The sequence below is a fragment of the Triticum aestivum genome, chromosome 7A (assembly GCF_018294505.1).
Source record: "Triticum aestivum cultivar Chinese Spring chromosome 7A, IWGSC CS RefSeq v2.1, whole genome shotgun sequence".
NCBI classification, from domain to species: domain Eukaryota; kingdom Viridiplantae; phylum Streptophyta; class Magnoliopsida; order Poales; family Poaceae; genus Triticum; species Triticum aestivum.
In genome coordinates this window covers 731,411,004-731,434,236 of record NC_057812.1, presented here as the reverse complement: position 1 = coordinate 731,434,236, position 23,233 = coordinate 731,411,004, and positions in this window count along the sequence as shown.

Here is a 23,233-nt window from a genome sequence, read left to right as displayed (position 1 = left end):
TTTGAAGGATCCAACTACACTAATCATAAGAAAACACCGAAGTTATTCCAAACAACAAGAAGTTTAATTACTTTTATCATTTTTTGTGGCTATAGCTGTCTGCGCCATCATATATTTTGAAGGCACTGGCATTTGTTAAGTCAGCAATCCCCTTCTTGATAGTATCAAGAAGATTCTCTTGTTGCTGGACCGACTTGTCGATATTTCCTACAGTGACAAATATATACGAGAGATATCTTGAGCACTTTTGTTCATCCATAAAGGTAATATTGACATCAAATTTGCTTTGAACAACACTTCACATACCGTTCTGCACACCTTTCGACCCGCTCTCCACTTTAGCCTTTCTCTGGAATACTATTGTAGGCTTACATTTTTTGCCTGGAGAAACATAAGTATTGTGGTTTAAATTTTATCCCCTAAAAGGTTAAAAACCTCATGCAACAAATATGTTTTTGTTGTGGTGAACATTTCACCTTCAGTTGGCGTCCTCTGTTCTTCAGCACCTGCTCTACCTTTGATATATCTATGCTCCTGTTGCGGCTATCTGTCCCAATGCTATCCTTGTCCTCGATTACCTTAATTAAGCCTTGCAAGGAGGTTACCCGATTTTTCGGCTGCCAAGTGTGTAAATGCACATAAAAACAGTGAGATACATGCACCTATGTTGGAATTAAGTTGAATAATGAAAATATACTCGCTTACTTGTTCAGGAGAATAATTAGCATGAGCAAGTGATTGGGCTTGCAGAGACGCATCATCTGTCACAATACTATCCCTTTTCTCGATCACCTTAATTAAGCTTTGCAAGGATGTTACCAGATTGTTCAACTGCTAAATGTATACATGTACATAAAAAACAGTGAGATTCATGCACCTATGTTTTCTGAATAATGAAAATATACCCGCTTGCTTGTTCAGAAGAATAATTAGCATGAGAAAATGATTGGGCTTGTACTGGTGCATTTGCATGAGACACATCTATTGTTAAGTTTGATGATATAAAGACACTGCCTACACCACACTGAGCTAGGCATGACTGATTATCAGCTATTCACGAGCACGGTGTTCCTTGATGCGCAGCACTGCCATTCGTAACCTCTTCAGCCCGCAGCACAAACTGAAAAAAAGATAAATAAGGTCTAGTTACTTGCTTTTTCAGTCCTACAACAAAATGCAGTGTGGTCCATTGGGGGGGGGGGGGGGGAAGCAAAATCACCTTTCTCAACTTGGACTTCTCGTACAAACTTCAAGATCCTATTTTAGTAATGTGTTTTATTTGCACCAAGAGCTTGTCGTTGCTGTAAGCCTTTGATCTTGGGACATACAGAGAGTGCATAGGCGTGGGTGGTCCCATTATTTTGTCAAGGTAAAAAACCTGTTTCATAAAAGACATGCACACATAAATATGTTGGGTTAGACCATGTGTAAAAATAACAATGTATTTACAAGAGCTAAGCTGCGGCAGTATTGGGCACACTACAACATGAACCCCCTTCAGCAACGCATCAATACGTTGCCAAATACCCATATAAGCGTTGGTAAGCTCTACACCAACGGATTTGTATGTGTTGTCGTTGGTGGCGTTGGAAGGGTCTACAACAACGCATATACATGCGTTGGTAACTAATGTGTATAAGCGTTGCAAGTATAGCAATGTATAAACTATAGTCGCCGCAACCCTTCATATGCGTTGGTGATTACCCTGCACAAACGGATTTTAAAATAGAGCAAACATATCATTGCAACTTTGGAAGCAGTTGCTACATACATTATTAGGCCAATGTTGCTACTATACAGGAGATGCAACATAGTAAGAAAGACATCATATATTAGATCAACAATGTTGGTTTACAAAGAACACCATCAAAATAATATATATATGTGTATATATATATGCTCTGCTCGGTGTATTGCCCATCAGAACGGAATTGTTGACAGCAAATTGTATCTTCAGCTTGTACACATGTGTTTAACAAGAACATGTGCATTGTACAAAGAAACAAATCGTAGTTTCATTCCGGAAAACAAAAACCTAAGCTCATCACATGAGCATCTAGACTGACATGTTGACCCTTCATTAACTGAAACCAAAATGATCAGCTTCTCTTGGCATCCGTAACTCCATATCCTGACGATAGGTCCTGCCAGTTCCAGCTCTAATAAATTGCATGTTCTTGGTCTTTCTGCTAGCAATGAAGTAAATATGAATAGTTAAGTATACTACCTTGGACAATAAATAAGTTCTGGACCAATTCTAAATGCAAGCTACCAACCAAGAATTTTTCTTATTTCAACGCGACCCCTTAGGAGTCATGTACAAATTTAGTTTCAGAAAACATAAGCAAAAGAAAAACATGAAAGTAAATAAAATTAGTTGAAGCTATATTCTTGTAAACTTGGTACAACGAATGCACGACAACATATTCAATTAATGTCAATTGCAATTGGCTGTCAGATTGTGCCAGGTGTGGAAGAAATAATAAATTTAGACACACCTTATGCTTGTCAATACTGGGTCATGTTTACATTTATACATAGATAAGCAAACGTAGACTTTAGGATCAAGGTATAATTATCCATCTTAAGCTATCATGTTCATGTGCGTGCATATCACTATGAAAAGAGGATAATATAAAAAATTCAGAGAAGACACGGTGAGAATTAGTAGGAGAAATACTAATGAAATCAAACAAGCTATACACATGTTACTTGTTCTGTACTGGCATATATGGTTGACTGCACAACTCGTGATTAAATTATATTTAGATGAAGGGTTGATGTAAGTATAGCAACCTTCATACTAAGATATCTTAGCACCAGATTTTAGTTAACAGCTTAGTAACATTTTTTCTTATCATATCCTTTTATCTCCTCTTCACAAGCTTTTCTTAGAAATAAAAATTCTATAGAATTATCACAACAATAGGCTAAAATCAAGACTGGCCTAAGTTTGTATCTCTTGTACTCCAGGATCATGTCGTATCCCGTTCTATTCAGCTTATGAACCTGATGACAAAAAGATATTTGTACAGTAGGTAAATTAATAGATCCAACAGAAATAGTTGAGATCAAGTTAGGGTTGTTAGGAAAACACCTTCTTGAAAGGAATGCATGTTCTCACTTAGGAACCAATACCTGCTAGCAAGCATATGGAATGGTGTGCTGATTTAACAAGTTCATATACACCCTATCTCTGAAAATACACTGACAAGTCCTGGAACATCCTATGGTGTTGTGTTATGTGTACTGGTGCATGTTTGTCTATAACAAAGAGATCAATGGAGTCTGATCTACCCGCAAAAAATGGAGTCTAATCTACATCATAATTTGTATTAAAACAATATCAAAATTATAAAAGGCTCCAGTTTACTTTGGATCTTACCTACGCATCGGTTTATACTTCCGAAGTCAGAGTGTAAGAATAGGCAGAGGCACAGAGCGATTGTCAGAATGCATTATCCTGCAGTCATATGCAACAATAGTTAATATTCTTGAGAAATAAAAGAGATTACCACTGCACAATATGAACAAACATTTACGCAAATTACAAGATGAAATTACCTGCTGGAGAGAGATATCAAATATATGGGATAAATGTGCTGGAAAAGAGATCAATCTAAATGAACAATTAACATGGCATATTAAGATGAATCCATATATACATGCCAGACACACACACACACACACACACACACACACACACACACACACACAAAAAAAGGGGTCGATGAACACAACACCTACACGATGCCATTAACATGCTGCCATCATTGCCGGTCATATTTATCTTCCCAAGTTGCGGCACTCATGCAAATGCTCAACGGCATTACGTCAAGTAGCTTTTTATAATATAAGTGTAAACCTGCAAGACCATAGTACACTAAGTAACAACTTAAAATTCAAATACTATATAGAATTAAAGATGTAGTGTGGCATCTCACGAAGCATTTTTTGTGATGCATCCTTATTATTTGTCGCTCAAATAGATGTATATCGATGTATTTCAGTTCTAGATACATCCATTTGAGCGACAAGTAACATGAATCAGAGAGAGTAAAAAAGATTGAAATTCATCATCACATTCAAATAAATAGAAAGATTTTCATTATTTAGAAGGACCTCAAGTTAAACAAAATAGTTCAAATGAATCGGATTTACATGTACACTCATGGTTAATATTACTGATGCCTCCTTGACAATGAACGGTTTTGTGAACGCAGTGAATAAATAAATGCGCAATAAATCCTATTTCCACATAGAACTAGATTCTCTCCCAATAAGCCTCGTAGGATGCAAACATTGATATCAAAACAAGACTAGTGAATAGTCATCTGAAGAAAAACAATTATTTTGTTCTAGAGTGGCATGGCTACCTACGAATATTATAGGTGCAAACAACAATATGTTTTGAACAACTAAAGCAGAGGATCACCAGCAAAAACGTGCATAACAAAATTAGAGGTTCAGATCTCCTCCAACAAAAAAAAGAGGATCGCTAGCCATAACTTAAGTACAACAGTATAATTATGCACTGACCAGTTGAATAGGAATGGGACAAACATGCTGTCCAATCTCGTACCTAATTGTCACCATGCACAAGTGGAACGTTTGAGAATCTGGGGCACCAAATCCCAAACAGAATAATGGAAGCCACCATGTTGAGAGTGGCTGCGGTTGTTGTTATATCCAGCCGTGATCTACAACGCTACGATGGCAAAACTTTAGGTAGCCATATCAGAAAGGACCGGAGAGATAAGAGCAGAGAGGAGGGGTGACTCACTGAACCATCGGCATCGCAGTTGAGGTACCAGAGGCAGAGCAGAACCGTCGAGCCCGTGGCCGCAGCTGCATGCGCGAAGACGCATGTGTTGGTGAGCCGGCAAAAAACAGAGGAGCAGGAAACGCATCGGTGTTAGGGTTGCTGCAAGGGCACAGGGGCGTGCAGGATGTCACGACGGCGGAGGATCAGAGGAAGCACTAAATGGGAGCCAGGGCGATGGGGCCAGTGAGTAACGGCGCAGGAAAGCACTGGAGCTAAATCGAATCGGAGATTGCGGCAGCGGTGTCGTGGCCATGGATCTCGGGTGAGAGAGGAATCGGGGGGAGAGATGGGATAGTAAAAATTGACCTTTTCAGATAAGGTAGAGGTGGGCAAGGTGAGGTTAGTTTTTTCTCAGGGAACGGGGAGAGCTGAGTGGGGAGGGGTTTTTTTCTTAGGGAAACGCTGAGTGGGGAGGTAAGAGACTGAATCAAACAACACTTATCCTAGTTCCATTGGTACATATGTGTTGGTGTATGTGGGTTTTGTTGTAGTGGCAAGATTCTAGCGTGATGTTCGTCAAGCCCTCATGTTTAGCTTTTTGCACGGTAGTCACATCATCCATTGCGGCGTTGAAAACATGCTTGGCCCAGTCGAATTGTGCTACCCGCTCAGTGTCCCTAGCGGCTCTAACCACCTGTATATCTATCTTGCTAGGACACAATGCAAATCCTGCAAAGTAGTACATTAAATCAATGGTTTGTTATATTTTCATCGCAGTAAGTAATAGATGTATCAGCAACAAAAAGTTGGCACAGATATGGTAAAGAACGACAAACAACATACTCAAATATATTTGTTCATATTGTCACAAGAGGGTCATTTTGGTTAGATGTTAATTTGATCTGGATACGCTAATGTCAGGCAGTAATTTTTTGTGCAGCCTTGAGGCTATGACTATCCTTCTTTTCCATGCCTCAACGCTTTCTAATCAAATAAGCTATGCTCTGCTTGCCATCAGAAATCTTTTCTAGGACCCTTCTTCTGGAGCATGGTATGCCGAAAACGTTTTTCACATCTTTAGGGCTCATTTTGTACTACCTACTTTCATCTATAATTATCATATGTCTAATCTCATCCACTTTGCTCAGCAACCATACTGAAAACTTCAAGTTCAGTTTGTTCAGCAAGGGGAATTTCAGTAAACCTTCAAACCCCATTTCGGTAAGAATTTTCCTTTTGAAATCATCAAAGGAGGATATGACCTTGAATACGAGCTTTGTGGAGCACCTAGATGTCGGACAACTGCCATCGATGCGTTCAAACTCCTCATCTGACCAGTCTGGTACATCCATGATTTGTTCAATTCAAGTCCACAAACCTATCAATAAATATCAAAGATGTATAAGTGTGGTTATTTATTTGTTCTCCAGTTTATTTATAAAGCAAACACGTATTATTCTGGATGCGCAACACTGCCATTCGTAGCCTCTTCAGCCGGCACCACCAACTGAAAAAATATAAATAAGATCCAGTTACTTGCTTTTTCAGTCCTACAACAAAATGTAGTGTGGTCCATTGGGGCGGAAGCAAAATCACCTTTATCAACTTGAACTTCTCGTACAAACTCCAAGATCATGCTTTAGTAATGTGATTTATTTGCGCCAAGAGCTTGTCGTTGCTGTAAGCCTTTGATCTTGGGACATACAGAGAGTGCATACGCGTTGGTGGTCCCATTATTTTGTCAAGGTAAAAAATCTGTTTAATGAAAGACATGTACATATCAATATATTGGGTAAGACCTTGTGTGAAAATAACAATGTATTTGCAAGAGCTAACCTGCGGCAGTATTGGGCACGATTCTAGCTTGTTGTTCGTCAAGCCTTCACGTTTAGCTTTTTGCACAGTAGCCACAACATACATCATGGCGTCGAGAACATGCTTGGCCCAGTTGTATTATTCTACCCGCTCAGTGTCTCGAGCGGCTCAAACCACCTGTGTATCGATCTTACCAGGACACATGACAAATCCTGCAGGGTATTACATTACGTCAAAGGTTTGTCATCTTTTTATTGCAGTAAGTAACAGAGGTATCAGCAACAAAAAGTTGGGATGGATATGGTAAAGAATGACAAACAACGTACTCAAATGTATTTGTTCATATTGTCATAAGAGGGTCATTTTGGTCAGGCGGTAATTTGATCTGGATACCCTAATGTTAGGCGGTAATTTTTATGCAGCCTTGAGGCTATGACCATCCTTCTTCTCCATGCCTAAACGCTTGCTAATCAAATAAATTATGCCCTGCTTGCCATCAGAAATCTTTTCTAGGGCCCTCCTTCTGGAGCATGGGATGCCGAAAATGTTTTTCACATCTTTAGGCTCATTTTGTACTGCCTAATTTTATCTATAATTATCATATGTCCAATCTCATCCACTTTGTTTAGCAGCCATACTAAAAACTTCAAGTTTAGTTTGTCCAGCAAAAGGAATTTCAGTAAATGTTCAAACTCCATTTCGGTTACAATTTTCCTTTTGAAATCATCAAAGGAGGATATGAACTTGAATACGAGTTTTGTGAAGCACCTGGATGTCGGATGCATGCCATCGCTGCGTTCAACCTCTTCATCTGACCAGTCTGGTATATCCATGATTTGTTAAATTCAAGTCCACAAACCTATCAACAAATATCAGAGATGTATAAGTGTGGTTATTTATTTGTTATCAAGTTTATTTATAAAGCAAAAAAGTATTATTCTGTATGCGTAGCACTGCCATTCATAGACTCTTCAGCAGGCAACACAAACTGAAAAAGGATAAATAAGGTTTAGTGCTACATCAAAATGCATTGGGGGGGGGGGGGGAAGCAAAATCATCTTTCTCAACTTGAGCTTCTCATACAAACTCCAAGATCCTGCTTTAGTAATGTGATTTATTTGCGCCAAGAGCTTGTCGTTGCTATAAGCCTTTGATTTTAGGACATACAGAGAGTGCATAGGCGTGGGTGGTCCCATTATTTCGTCAAGGTAAAAAACATGTTTCATAAAATACATGTACACATCAATATGTTGGGTCAGACCAAGTGTAAAAATAACAATGTATTTACAAGAGCTAACCTGCGGCAGTATTGCACAGGATTCTAGCCTGATATTCGTCAAGCCTTCACGTTAAGCTTTTCGCATAGTCGCCACATCATCAATTGTGGCGTTGAAAAGATGCTTGGTCCAGTTGTATTGTTCTACCCACTCAGTGTCCCCAGCGGCTCTAACCACCTGTATATCGATCTTACCAGGACAGATGACAAATCTTGCACGGTAGTACATTACATCAAAGGTTTGTCATCTTTTCATTGTAGTAAGTAACAAAGGTATCAGCGACAAAAAGTTGGGATGAATATGGTAAAGAATGAAAAACAACATACTCAAATGTATTAGTTCATATTGTCATAAGAGGGTCATTTTGGTCAGGCGGTAATTTGATCTGGATACACTAATGTCAGGAGGTAATTTTTTATGCAGCCTTGAGGCTATGACCATCCTTCTTCTCCATGCCTAAACACTTCCTAATCAAATAAACTATGCCCTCCTTGCCATCAGAAAACTTTTCTGGGACCCTCCTTCCGGAGCATGGGATGTCGAAAACATTTTTCACATCTTTAGGGCTCATTTTGTACTGCCTACTTCCATCTGTAATTATCATACGTCTAATCTCATCCACTTTGCTCAGCAACCATATTGAAAACTTCAGTTTAGTTTGTTCAGCAAGGGGAATTTGAGTAAACCATCAATCCCCATTTCGGTAACAATTTTCCTTTTGAAATTATCAAAGGAGGATATGACCTTGAATACGAGTTTCGTGGAGCACCTGGATGTCGGACAGCTGCCATCGCTGCGTTCAAACTCCTCATCTGACCAGTCTGGTATATCCATGATTTGTTCAATTCAAGTCCGCAAACCTATCAACAAATATCAGAGATGTATAAGTGCGGTTATTTATTTGTTATCGAGTTTATTTATAAAGCAAAAACATACTATTCTGGATGCGCAACACTGTCATTCGTAGCCTCTTCAGCTGGCAGCACAAACTAAAAAAAGATAAATAAGGTCAAGTTACTTGCTTTTACAGTCCTACAACAAAATGCAATGTGGTCCATTGGGGGGAGAAAAATTACGTTTCTCAACTTGAAATTTTTGTACAAACTCCAAGATCATTCTTTAGTAATGTGATTTATTTGCGTCAAGAGCTTGTCGTTGTTGTAAGCCTTTGATCTTGGGACATAGAGAGAGTGCATAGGCATGGGTGGTCCCATTATTTTGTCAAGGTAAAAAACATGTTTCATAAAAGATATGTACACATCAATATGTTGGGTCACACCATGTGTAAAAATAACACTGTTGTTACAATGGCTAACCTGCGGCAGTATTGGGCACGATTCTAGCATGTTGTTTGTCAAGCCTTCACGTTTAACTTTTTGCACAGTAGCCACATCATTCATCATTGGGTTGAAAACATGCTTGGCCTAGTTGTATTTTGCTACCCACTCAGTGTCCCTAGTGGCTCTAACCACCTGTATATCGATTTTGCCAGGACACATGACAAATCCTACAGGGTAGTACATTACATCAAAGGTTCATCATCTTATCATTGCAGTAAGTAACAGAGGTATCAGCAACAAAAAGTTGGGACAGATATGGTAAAGAATGAAAAATAATGTACACAAATGTATTTGTTCATATTGTCATAAAAGGTACACTTTGGTCAGGCGGTAATTTGATCTGGATACGCTAATGTCAGGCGGTTATTTTTTGTGCAGCCTTGCGCTCTGACCATCCTTCTTCTGCCTAAACACTTCCTAATCAAATAAACTATGCCATGCTTGCCATCAGAAATCTTTTCTAGGATCCTCCTTCCGGAGCATGGGATGCCAAAAATGTTTTTCGCATCTTTAGGGCTCATTTTGTACTACCTACTTTCATCTATAATTGCCATACGTCTAATCTCATCCACTTTGCTCAGCAACCATGCTGAAAACTTCAAGTCCAATTTATTCAGCAAGGGGAATTTTAGTAAACCTTCAAACCCCATTTCGGTTATAATTTTCCTTTTGAAATCATCAAACAAGGATATGACCTTGAATTTGAGTTTTGTGGAGCACCTGGATGTCGGACAACTGCCATCGCTACGTTCAAACTCCTCATCTGACCAGTCTGGTATATCCATGATTTGATTAATTTAAGTGCACAAACCTATCAACAAATGTCAGAGATGTATAAGTGCGGTAACTTATTTGTTATCGAGTTTATTTATAAAGCAAAAATGTACTATTCTGGATGCGCAACACTGCCATTCGTAGCCTCTTCAGTTGGCAGCACAAACTGAAAAAAGATAAATAAGGTCCAGTTACTTGCTTTTACAGTCCTACAACAAAATGCAGTGTGCTCCATTGGGGGGGAGCAAAATCACGTTTCTCAACTTGAACTTCTCGTACAAACTCCAAGATCATGCTTTAGTAATGTTATTTATTTGCGCCAAGAGCTTGTCGTTGCTATAAGCCTTTGATCTTGGGACATATAGAGAGTGCATAGGCGTGGGTGGTCCCATTATTTTATCAAGGTAAAAAACCTGTTTCATAAAAGATATGTACACATCAATATGTTGGGTCACACCATGTGTAAAAATAACACTGTATTTACAATAGCTAACCTGCGGCAGTATTGGGCACGATTCTAGCTTGTTGTTCGTCAAGCCTTCACGTTTAGCTTTTTGCACAGTAGCCACATCATTCATCATTGGGTTGAAAACATGCTTGGCCTAGTTGTATTTTGCTACCCGCTCAGTGTCCCCAGCGGCTCTAACCACCTGTATATCGATTTTGCCAGGACACATGACAAATCCTACAGGGTACTACATTATATTAAAGGTTTGTCATCTTTTCATTGTAGTAAGTAACAGAGATATCAGCAACAAAAAGTTGGGACGGATATGGTAAACAATGAAAAACAACATACTGAAATGTATTTGTTCCTATTGTCATAAGAGGGTCATTTTGGTCAGGTGGTAAGTTGATCTGGATACGCTAATGTCAGGAGGTAATTATTTTTTTAGCCTTGAGGCTATGACCATCCTTCTTCTCCATGTCTATATGCTTCCTAATTAAATAAATTATATCATGCTTTCCATCAGAAATCTTTTCCAGGACCCTCCTTCCGGAGCATGGGAAGCCGAAAATATTTTTCACATCTTTAGGGCTCATTTTGTACTGCCTACTTTCATCTATAATTATCATACGTCTAATCTCATCCACTTTACTCAGCAACCATAGTGAAAACTTCAAGTTCCGTTTGTTCAACAAGGGGAATTTCAGTAAATCTTCAAAGCCCATTTCGGTAACAAGGGGAATTTCAGTAAATCTTCAAACCCCATTTCGGTAAATGTTCAACAATAGCATACTACCCTGGTTCAAAGTTCATATCTGAAATAGTGGTATTTGATAAGTTTACAACACAACATTCCTGTTAAAACCTAGTTAACCAGAGCTTCCGGGGTAGCAAAATGTTGGCTGAAGAAGTTTTAACATATGCATTGACTTGAGAAACACTTCACTTCCAAAAAAATGTTACCCTAGCAGAGCCGCCACCATATAAACTTTGATTTTCAAAACATTGACAGATAAGACAGACCTGAGCACGTTCTATTTGATTTAAGTTTCCAAATCATCACCATTTCATGCGGATAACAAACTGTATGAAGAAGTAGAACATAGGCATTAAGTGTTGTACAACACTTAACATAGTCATTAGCTGTCTCATAGACCAGCAGATACAAACAAAAGTGCATTTTATGACTCACAACAAATAGTTCCATACTGAATTACGGACGCTAACACTGACAGACCACAACACACACAGTGTGTGAGGGCTTTCAGGTACACATGGGTACATAGACATACAACAACTTTCAGTCACAAACAAAAATTTCTAGTGAAAAAAGATGGATAGTCTTCATCAGAATGTTGCTTAGACGCCATTGATCTTCTGAATGTTGGAATCCATGGTCATGAGCAGGTATCCAAGCAACTTCCTATGTTCAAGCAATCCCACCTGGAACATTTTGATTAAAAAATAGTTGAGTTTTCCAATAATACTACATATGCATTTAATTAAGAATAAACATTTCATAGGACACCCAAAATCGTAGCAGCGCTAACAATCTGATACCTCATCCAAAACAGGTTTAGCTTGGTTGTTGGTCATGTTCCTCGCAGCGTATGCAACATATATCACATCGTTTGGGCGGTTTTTTAAGAAAAATGGTGAAGTATTTCAGCAACCTGAAGATCTTACTTACAGATGATAATTAAGACTCAATGTTTGTTAGAGCTAACCTCACTCCAGGACCCCTAGTGTGTTTGATGACATTAAAACCCAATGCACTAGGAATAGTTGCACCTAGTACCAGAAAAAGATCATAAGCTCTACGATGGTGGTTGGCCACAATTATGGCGGGAAAATCACCATTGACCACAGGGCCGTACACATGCACTGTTGTATTTGTTCCCTTAAAATTGTAAGTGTAGCTAACCCAAGTATCACAACCACCTGATATGGGAAACGAATTGTTATGGAGCAAGACTACAATTTTCATAGTTTTAGTTATATCAAAAGATGAGGCAAAGAAAAAAATGTGTACAATTTGACGATATATAGCAAGTTACCTCTTTGCAGTCCTGGACCTTGTATGGTACACTTGGCCCCCCTAAAGAAGTGCACTATGGCTTCCAGAGGTGGAGTTCCTTTGTAAAGATCGCATAAGTCCTAAAAGAAAGTTTCATTCGTTAATTGTTTTGACCACACGCCAAATTATTTATTATCTTAGGTACTTACCACGAACTCTTGGGGAAGGAAATGACGATTGCGCAAGCGAGAAAGATGCTCACACACCTCGCGGTCAACCTCATTGAACAACATAACTAAATCTAACATCACGTCTTTCTCAAATGCACCGTTGAGCTGCTTCTTCAGACTAGTCCCTGTTATAATGACTAGCATTTGTCTAGGGATGTAGATAAAGTTCCTTCATGACACGAATTAGTTGATAACTTTGTTTTGCAAACTTTCATGAAAGGGGAAATGCCAAATGAAATTAATGCAAAAAGACAAAAAAACCTTGTCAAGAAATCTTCTGTAGCAGCGAACAGTATCCATCGATATACCACCCCAGCACGAACGTGCTGATTTTGAAGGGACTGTTCAATCATTTCGTTAGCATTCGATGGACCAGCTTCCATCTGTTGAGCGGTTCATTAATTCAATAAAAAGTCAGTACGGTTAAAAACTTATTTTCAAGTTACTAATTGACAATCTAGCATGCCACTAGAACACTCACCAACAAGGTTCACAATAGGCGCATTGCGTATGTGGTCGAAGATTCTCTGGCTCATATTGTTTTGCCCAACCGCATCCATTGATATCGTAGTGAGCACATGAGCTTCATTTTGGAAAGAGAAAAAATCTGTCAGCATTTATTTAATTTGAAAATGATTAGAAATGAAAAACATGTCACTCAACAACTAGTATATCTTACATGGTATGTTAGCTACAAACTGTTCCAGGTATGGTTCATTGTCCATGATAGGTGGAGCCATAACAAGTGGGGGTGCAACAACAACATTTTCTGGAATGATAGGAGCTGCTACTGATCCTCCTGCCCCGGTAGTGGCATCACGTTTTTAACCTCTCGGAGAAATTCAATGCTTGGGGACCTGAAACAAAATGTGTGTACATTACCAGTGATAAGCATTAGTTTTTGAAAGATCCAACTACACTAATCATAAGAAAACACCAAAGTTATTCCAAACAACAAGAAGTTTAATTACTTTTATCATTTTTTTGTGGCTAGAGCTGCCTGCGCCATCATATATTTTGAAGGCACTGGCATTTGTTAAGTCAGCAATCCCCTTCTTGATAGTATCAAGAAGATTCTCTTGTTGCTGGACCGACTTGTCTATATTTCCTACAATGACAAATATATACGAGAGATATCTTGAGCACTTTTGTTCATCCATAAAGGTAATATTGACATCAAATTCGCTTTGAAAAACACTTCACATATTGTTCTGCCCACCTTTCGACCCGCTCTCCACTTTAGCCTTTCTCTGGAATACTATTGTAGGCTTAGATTTTTTGCCTAGAGAAACATAAGTATTGTGGTTTCAAATTTATCCCCTAAAAGGTTAAAAATCTCATGCAACAAAATAGGTTTTTGTTGTGGCGAACATTTCACCTTCAGTTGGCGTCCTATGTTCTTCGGCACCTGCTCTACCTTTGATATATCTATGCTCCAGTTGCGGCTATCTGTCCTAATACTATCCTTTTCCTCGATTATCTTAATTAAGCCTTGCAAGGAGGTTACCCGATTTTTCAGCTACCAAGTGTTTAAATGCACATAAAAAACAGTGAGATACATGCACCTATGTTGGCTCTTAAGCTGAATAATGAAAATATACTCGCTTACTTGTTCAGGAGAATAATTAGCATGAGCAAGTGATTGGGCTTGCAGAGACACATCATCTGTCACAATACTATCCTTATTCTCGATCACCTTAATTAAGCTTTGCAAGGATGTTACCAGATTGTTCAGCTACTAAATGTGTACATGCACATAAAAACAGTGAGATTCATGCACCTATGTTGGTTGAATAATGAAAATATACCCGCTTACTTGTTCAGAAGAATAATTAGCATGAGCAAATGATTGGGCTTGCACTGGTGCGTGTGCATGAGACACATCTATTGTTTAGTTTGATGATATAAAGACACCACCTACACCAGACTGAGCTGGGCATGACTGATTATCAGCTATTCGCGAGCACGATGTTCCTTGATGCGCAACACTGCCATTCGTAACCTCTTCAGCCCGCAGCACAAACTGAAAAAGATAAATAAGGTCCAGTTACTTGCTTTTTCAGTCCTACAACAAAATGCAGTGTGGTCCATTAGGGGGGAAGCAAAATCACCTTTCTCAACTTGAACTTCTCATACAAACTTCAAGATCCTATTTTAGTAATGTGATTTATTTGCGCCAAGAGCTTGTCATTGTCGTAAGCCTTTGATGCTGAGACACCACGTGATGATCGGGTGTGATAGGCTCTACGTTCAAATACAACGGGTGCAAAACAGTTGCACACGCGGAATACTCAGGTTATACTTGACGAGCCAAGCATATGCAGATATGGCCTCGGAACACGGAGACCGAAAGGTCGAGCGTGAATCATATAGTAGATATGATCAACATAGTAATGTTCACTAATGAAACTACTCCATCTCACGTGACGATCGGACATGGTTTAGTTGATTTGGATCACGTGATCACTTAGAGGATTAGAGGGATGTCTATCTAAGTGGGAGTTCTTTAAGTAATTTGATTAATTAAACTTAAATTTATCATGAACTTAGTACCTGATAGTATCTTGCTTATGTATGTTTGATTGTAGATAGATGGCCCGTGCTGTTGTTCCGTTGAATTTTAATGCGTTCCTTGAGAAAGCAAAGTTGAAAGATGATGGTAGCAATTACACGGACTGGGTCCGTAACTTGAGGATTATCCTCATTGCTGCACAGAAGAATTACGTCTTTGAAGCACCGCTGGGTGCCAGGCCTGCTGCTGGAGCAACACCAGATGTTATGAACGTCTGGCAGAGCAAAGCTAATGACTACTCGATAGTTCAGTGTGCCATGCTTTACGGCTTAGAATCGGGACTTCAACGACGTTTTGAACGTCATGGAGCATATGAGATGTTCCAGGAGTTGAAGTTAATATTTCAAGCAAATGCCCGAATTGAGAGATATGAAGTCTCCAATAAGTTCTATAGCTGCAAGATGGAGGAGAACAGTTCTGTCAGTGAGCATATACTCAAAATGTCTGGGTATAATAATCACTTGATTCAGATGGGAGTTAATCTTCCAGATGATTGCGTCATTGACAGAATTCTCCAATCACTGCCACCAAGCTACAAGAGCTTCATGATGAACTATAATATGCAAGGGATGAGTAAGACTATTCCCGAGCTCTTCGCAATGCTGAAAGCTGCGGAGGTAGAAATCAAAAAGGAGCATCAAGTGTTGATGGTCAACAAGACCACTAGTTTCAAGAAAAAGGGCAAAGGGAAGAAGAAGGGGAACTTCAAGAAGAACAGCAAGGAAGTTGCTGCTCAAGAGAAGAACCCCAAGTCTGGACCTAAGCCTGAAACTAAGTGCTTCTACTGCAAGCAGATTGGTCACTGGAAGCGGAACTGCCCCAAGTATTTGGCAGATAAGAAGGATGGCAAGGTGAACAAAGGTATATGTGATATACATGTTATTGATGTGTACCTTACTAATGCTCGCAGTAGCACCTGGGTATTTGATACTGGTTCTGTTGCTAATATTTGCAACTCGAAACAGGGACTACGGATTAAGCGAAGATTGGCTAAGGACGAGGTGACGATGCGCGTGGGAAACGGTTCCAAAGTCGATGTGATCGCGGTCAGCACGCTACCTCTACATCTACCTTCGGGATTAGTATTAGACCTAAATAATTGTTATTTGGTGCCAGCGTTGAGCATGAACATTATATATCTGGATCTTTTTTAATGCGAGACGGTTATTCATTTAAATCAGAGAATAATGGTTGTTCTATTTATATGAGTAATATCTTTTATGGTCATGCACCCTTGAAGAGTGGTCTATTCTTATTGAATCTCGATAGTAGTGACACACATATTCATAATGTTGAAGCCAAAAGATGCAGAGTAGATAATGATGGTGCAACTTATTTGTGGCACTGCCATTTAGGTCATATCGGTGTAAAGCGCATGAAGAAACTCCATACTGATGGACTTTTGGAACCACTTGATTATGAATCACTTGGTACTTGCGAACCGTGCCTCATGGGCAAGATGACTAAAACACCGTTCTCCGGTACTATGGAGAGAGCAACATATTTGTTGGAAATCATACATACAGATGTATGTGGTCCGATGAATATTGAGGCTCGTGGCGGATATGGTTATTTTCTCACCTTCACAGATGACTTAAGCAGATATGGGTATATTTACTTAATGAAACATAAGTCTGAAACATTTGAAAAGTTCAAAGAATTTCAGAGTGAAATTGAAAATCATCGTAACAAGAAAATAAAGTTTCTACGATCTGATCGTGGAGGAGAATATTTGAGTTATGAGTTTGGTGTACATTTGAAACAATGCGGAATAGTTTCGTAACTCACGCCACCCGGAACACCATAGCGTAATGGTGTATCCAAACGTCGTAATCGTACTTTACTAGATATGTTGCGATCTATGATGTCTCTTACTGATTTACCGCTATCTTTTTGGGGTTATGCTTTAGAGACGGCCGCATTCACGTTAAATAGGGCACCATCAAAATCCGTTGAGACGACACCTTATGAACTATGGTTTGGCAAGAAACCAAAGTTGTCATTTCTGAAAGTTTGGGGCTGCGATGCTTATGTGAAAAAGCTTCAACCTGATAAGCTGAACCCAAATCGGAGAAATGTGTCTTCATAGGATATCCAAAGGAAACTATTGGATACACCTTCTATCACAGATCCGAAGGCAAGACTTTTGTTACTAAATTCGGAAACTTTCTGGAGAAGGAGTTTCTCTCGAAAGATGTGAGTGGGAGGAAAGTAGAACTTGATGAGGTAACTGTACCTGCTCCCTTATTGGAAAGTAGTACATCACAGAAAAATGTTTCTACGACACCTACACCAATTAGTGAGGAAGCTAATGATAATGATCATGAAACTTCAGGACAAGATACTACTAAACCTCGTAGATCAACCAGAGTGAGATCCGCGCCAGAGTGGTACGGTAATCCTGTTCTGGAAATCATGCTGCTAGATCATGATGAACCTACGAACTATGAAGAAGTGATGGTGAGCCCAGATTCCGCAAAATGTCTTGAAGCCATGAAATCTGAGATGGGATCCATGTACGAGATCAAAGTATGGACATTGGTTGACTTGCCCGATGATCGGCAAGCAATTGAGAATAAATGGATCTTCAAGAAGAAGACTGACACTGACGGTAATATTACTGTCTACAAAGCTCGACTTGTCGCAAAAGGTTTTCGACAAGTTCAAGGGGTTGACTACGATGAGACCTTCTCACCCGTAGCGATGCTTAAGACTGTCCGAATCATGTTAGCAATTGCCGCATTTTATGATTATGAAATTTGGCAGATGGATGTCAAAACTGCATTCCTGAATGGATTTCTGGAAGAAGAGTTGTATATGATGCAATCGGAAGGTTTTGTCGATCCAAAGGGAGCTAACAAAGTGTGCAAGCTCCAGCGATCCATTTATGAACTGGTGCAAGCCTCTCAGAGTTGGAATAAATGCTTTGATAGTGTGATCAAAGCATTTGGTTTTATACAGACTTTCGGAGAAGCCTGTATTTACAAGAAAGTGAGTGGGAGCTCTGTAGTATTTCTGATATTATATGTGGATGACATATTACTAATTGGAAATGATATAGAATTTCTAGATAGCATAAAGGGGTACTTGAATAAGAGTTTTTCAATGAAAGACCTCGGTGAAGCTGCTTACATATTAGGCATAAAGATCTATAGAGATAGATCAAGACGCTTAATTGGACTTTCACAAAGCACATACCTTGACAAGATTTTGAAGAAGTTCAAAATGGATCAAGCAAAGAAAGGGTTCTTGCCTGTGTTACAAGGTGTGAAGATGAGTCAGACTCAATGCCCGACCACTGCAGAAGATAGAGAGAAAATGAAAGATGTTCCCTATGCTTCAGCCATATGCTCTATCATGTATGCAATGATGTGTACCAGACCTGATGTGTGCCTTGCTATAAGTTTAGCAGGGAGGTACCAAAGTAATCCAGGAGTGGATCACTGGACAGCGGTCAAGAACATTCTGAAGTACCTGAAAAGGACTAAGGATATGTTTCTCGTATATGGAGGTGACAAAGAGCTCATTGTAAACGGTTACGTTGATGCAAGCTTTGACACTGATCCCGATGATTCTAAATCGCAAACCGGATACGTGTTTACATTAAACGGTGGAGCTGTCAGTTGGTGCAGTTCTAAACAAAGCGTCGTGGCGGGATCTACATGTGAAGCGGAGTACATAGCTGCTTCGGAAGCAGCAAACAAAGGAGTCTGGATGAAGGAGTTCATATCCGATCTAGGTGTCATACCTAGTGCATCGGGTCCAATGAAAATCTTTTGTGACAATACTGGTGCAATTGCCTTGGCAAAGGAATCCAGATTTCACAAGAGAACCAAGCACATCAAGAGACACTTCAATTCCATCCGGGATCTAGTCCAGGTGGGAGACATAGAGATTTGCAAGATACATATGGAGCTGAATGTAGCAGACCCGTTGACTAAGCCTCTTCCACGAGCAAAACATGATCAACACCAAAGCTCCATGGGTGTTAGAATCATTACTGTGTAATCTAGATTATTGACTCTAGTGCAAGTGGGAGACTGAAGGAAATATGCCCTAGAGGCAATAATAAAGTTATTATTTATTTCCTTATATCATGATAAAAGTTTATTACTCATGCTAGAATTGTATTAACCGGAAACATAATACATGTGTGAATACATAGACAAACAGAGTGTCACTAGTATGCCTCTACTTGACTAGCTTGTTAATCAAAGATGGTTATGTTTCCTGTCCATGGACAAAAGAGTTGTTATTTGATTAACGGGATCACATCATTAGTTGAATGATCTGATTGACATGACCCATTCCATTAGCTTAGCACCCGATCGTTTAGTATGTTGCTATTGCTTTCTTCATGACTTATACATGTTCCTATGACTATGAGATTATGCAACTCCCGTTTGCCAGAGGAACACTTTGTGTGCTACCAAACGTCACAATGTAACTGGGTGATTATAAAGGAGCTCTACAGGTGTCTCCAAAGGTACATGTTGGGTTGGCGTATTTCGAGATTAGGATTTGTCACTCCGAATGTCGGAGAGGTATCTCTGGGCCCTCTCGGTAATGCACATCACTTAAGCCTTGCAAGCATTGCAACTAATGAGTTAGTTGCGGGATGATGTATTACGGAACGAGTAAAGAGACTTGCCGGTAATGAGATTGAATTAGGTATTGGATACCGACGATCGAATCTCGGGCAAGTAACATACCGATGACAAAGGGAACAACGTATGTTGTTATGCGGTCTGACCGATATCTTCGTAGAATATGTAGGAGCCAATATGGGCATCCAGGTCCCGCTATTGGTTATTGACCGGAGACATGTCTCGGTCATGTCTACATTGTTCTCGAACCCGTAGGGTCCGCAAGCTTAAGGTTTCGATGACAGTTATATTATGAGTTTATACGTTTTGATGTACCGAAGGTTGTTCGGAGTCCCGGATGTGATCACGGACATGACGAGGAGTCTCAAAATGGTCGAGACATAAAGATTGATATATTGGAAGCCTATGTTTGGATGTCGGAAGTGTTCCGGGTGAAATCGGGATTTTACCGGAGTACCGGGAGGTTACCGGAACCCCCCGGGAGCTATATGGGCCTTAGTGGGCCTTAGTGGAAGAAGAGGAGAGGCAGCCAGGGCTGGGCCGCGCGCTCCTCCCCCCTAGTCCGAATAGGACAAGGAGAAAGGGGGCCGGCGCCCCCTCCTTCTCTCTCTCTCTTTTCCACCTCGCGAATCCTATTCCAACTAGGATTGGGGGGAATCCTACTCCCGGAGGGAGTAGGACTCCTCCTGGCGCGCCACCTCTAGGCCGGCCGCACCCCCCCCTTGAGCCTTTATATACGGAGGCAAGGGCACCCCAGAGACACACAAGTTGATCCACGTTATCATATTCTTAGCCGTGTGCGGCGCCCCCTGCCACCATAGTCCTCGATAATATTGTAACGGTGCTTAGGCGAAGCCCTGTGACAGTAGTACATCAAGATCGTCACCACGCCGTCGTGCTGACGGAACTCTTCCCCGACACTTTGCTGGATCGGAGTCCGGGGATCGTCATCGAGCTGAACGTGTGCTAAAACTCGGAGGTGCCGTAGTTTCGGTGCTTGATCGGTCGGGCCGTGGAGACGTACGACTACATCAACCAAACGCTTCCGTTGTCGATCTACAAGGGTACGTAGATCACACTCTTCCCTCTCGTTGCTATGCATCACCATGATCTTGCGTGTGCGTAGGATTTTTTTTGAAATTACTACGCTCCCCAACACAAACCATGTGTAAAAATAACAATGTATTTACAAGAGCTAACATGCGGCAACATTGGGCACGATTCTAGCTTCTTGTTCGTCAAGCCTTCACATTTAGCTTTTCGCACAGTAGCCACATCATCCATCATGGCGTTGAGAACGTGCTTGGCTCAGTTGGATTATGCTACCCGCTCAGGGTCCCCAGCGGCTCTAACCACCTGTATATCGATCTTACTAGGACACATGAAAAATTCTGCAGGGTAGTACATTACATCAAAGGTTTGTCATCTTTTCTAGGGTCCTCCTTCCGGAGCATGGGATGCCGAAAATGTTTTTCACATCTTTAGGTCTCATTTTGTACTGCCTACTTTTATCTATAATTATCATATGTCAAATATCATCCACTTTGCTTAGCAACCATACTAAAAACTTCAAGTTTAGTTTGTTCAGCAAGAGGAATTTCAGTAAATGTTCAAACACCATTTCGGTAACAATTTTGCTTTTTAAATCATCAAAGAAGTATATGACCTTAAATACGAGTTTTTTGAAGCACCTGGATGTCGGACAGCTGCCATCGCTGCGTTCAAAGTCCTCATCTGACCAGTCTGGTATATCCATGATTTGTTCAATTCAACTCCACAAACCTATCAACAAATATCAGAGATGTATAAGTGTGGTTATTTATTTTTTTATCAAGTTTATTTATAAAGCAAAAAAGTACTATTCTGTATGCGCAGCACTACCATTTGTAGCCTCTTCAGCCGACAGCACAAATTGAAAAAAAGATAAATAAGGTCCAGTTACTTGCTTTTTCAGTCCTACAACAAAGTGTAGTGTGGTCCATTGGAGAGGAAGCAAAATCACGTTTCTCAACATGAACTTCTTGTACAAACTCCAAGATCCGGGTTTAGTAATGTGATTTTTTTGCGCCAAGAGCTTGATGTTGCTGTAAGCCTTTGATATTGGGACATACAGAGAGTGCATAGGCGTGGGTAGTCCCATTATTTCGTCAAGGTAAAAAACCTATTTCATAAAAGACATGTACACATCAATATGTTGGGTCAGACCATGTGGAAAAATAACAATGTATTTACAAGAGCTAACCCGCGGCAGTATTGGGCATGATTCTAGCTTGATGTTCGTCAAGCCTTCACGTTTAGCTTTTCGCACAGTCGCCACATCATCAATCGTGGCATTGAAAACATGCTTGGCCCAGTTGTATTGTGCTACCTGCTCAGTATCCCTAGCGGCTCTAACCACCTGTATATCAATCTTACCACGACACATGACAAATCTTGCAGGGTAGTATATTACATCAAAGCTTTGTCATATTTTCATTGCAGTATGTAACAGAGGTATCAGGAAAAAAAGTTGGGACCGATATGGTAAAGAATGACAAACAACGTACTCAAATGTATTTGTTCATATTGTCATAAGAGCGTCATTTTGGTCAGGCGGTAATTTGATCTGGATACGCTAATGTCAGGCAGTAAACTTTTGTGTAGCCTTGAGGCTATGACCATTCTTCTTCTCCATGCCTAAATGCTTCCTAATCAATTAAACTGTGCCCTGCTTGCTATCGGAAATTGTTTTTAGGACCCTCCTTCCGGAGCATGGTGTGCCGAATGTTTTTCACATCTTTAGGGCTCATTTTGTACTGCCTACTTTCATCTATAATTATCATACGTCTATTCTCATCAACTTTGCTTGGCAACCATACCTAAAACTTCAACTTCAGTTTGTTCAGCAAGGAAAATTTCAGTAAACCTACAAACCCCATTTCGATAACAATTTTCCTTTTGAAATCATCAAAGGAGGATACGACCTTGAATACGAGTTTTGTGGAGCACCTGGATATCAGACAGCGGTCATCATTGTGTTCAAACTCCTGATCTGACCAGTCTGGTATATCCATGGTTTGTTCAATTCAAGTCCACAAACCTATAAACAGATATCAGAGATGTATAATTGTGGTTATTTATTCGTTATTGAGTTTATCTATAAAGCAAAAAACATACTATTCTGGATGCGCAACACTGCCATTCGTAGCCTCTTCAGCTGGTAGCACAAACTGAAAAAAGAAGATAAATAAGATCCAGTTCCTTGCCTTTTCAGTCCTAAAACAAAATGCAGTTTGGTCCATTGGGGGGGGAAGCAAAATCACTTTTCTCAACTTGAACTTCTCTTACAAACTCCAAGATCTTGCTTTAGTAATATGATTTATTTGCACCAAGAGCTTGTCGTAGTTGT